Source organism: Brassica oleracea, chromosome C8 (assembly GCF_000695525.1).
Source record: "Brassica oleracea var. oleracea cultivar TO1000 chromosome C8, BOL, whole genome shotgun sequence".
In the NCBI taxonomy this organism is placed as follows: domain Eukaryota; kingdom Viridiplantae; phylum Streptophyta; class Magnoliopsida; order Brassicales; family Brassicaceae; genus Brassica; species Brassica oleracea.
Window position 1 is genome coordinate 14,574,428 of NC_027755.1, and position 861 is coordinate 14,575,288.

An 861-nucleotide genomic window follows, 5' to 3' on the forward strand; every position below is an offset into this window, starting at 1 on the left:
GAATAGGGCAAAACCAATTTAAAAAAAAAATGAGGTTAGTTTTGTGTTTGACTTTAAGTTGTAGGTCAATTTTGCAAAAAGACGTAAAAAGAAAGTGTGTTAATTTACTTCGTGGATGTATGTGGAGAGGCAAGAGCGGAGTTTGCAGCTCATGTGTGTGTGTAATCAGGAAACTCGTTTTGTCCCTTTCCCAAACTCGTAAAACTTTTTGATAACATCACTGATTTGATTTAAATTTAATAATTTATAAATTTTATTTAAATAGAAATTATCATGTTTTAAATTAGTACATATTTTAAATTATTTACATATATTAATAAAATATATTAAGTTTTAGTATTAATGCATAATTTTGTATTTATTTTTTCTTATAATTCTAAATTAGAATACAAACAATTGATCATTATTAGTTAATAAGACATCATTAAAAATACAAACAAATGTTTTTGAATTTTTTTTTTAAAAAAAATATGCATATCTATGAAACACAGAGAGTATTTATAAAGAGTTATTTTTTATTTATTACGTAGGTAAATCTGTAGGTTCACCAACTAATAACATTCTACTATTTAATATTCAATATATTCACTGCAAGAAAACATGTCTATAACGAGGAAAAATTACGAGGAAATATATTTCTCGTAAATTTACGAGACAATTATTACGAATTTACGACAAAACTGAATTTCGTCGTAAAGTCATAGTAAAGTTACAAGGAAAATGTTTCGTGGTAATTTACATGTAAATTTACGTCGATTTTACGAGGAAAGAGAAAATTCGTTGTAAAGTCCTTGTAACTTTACAAGGCTATTATGACGAAACATGTTACCATTAATTTTTGTGAAAACGTGTTTTAAGCAT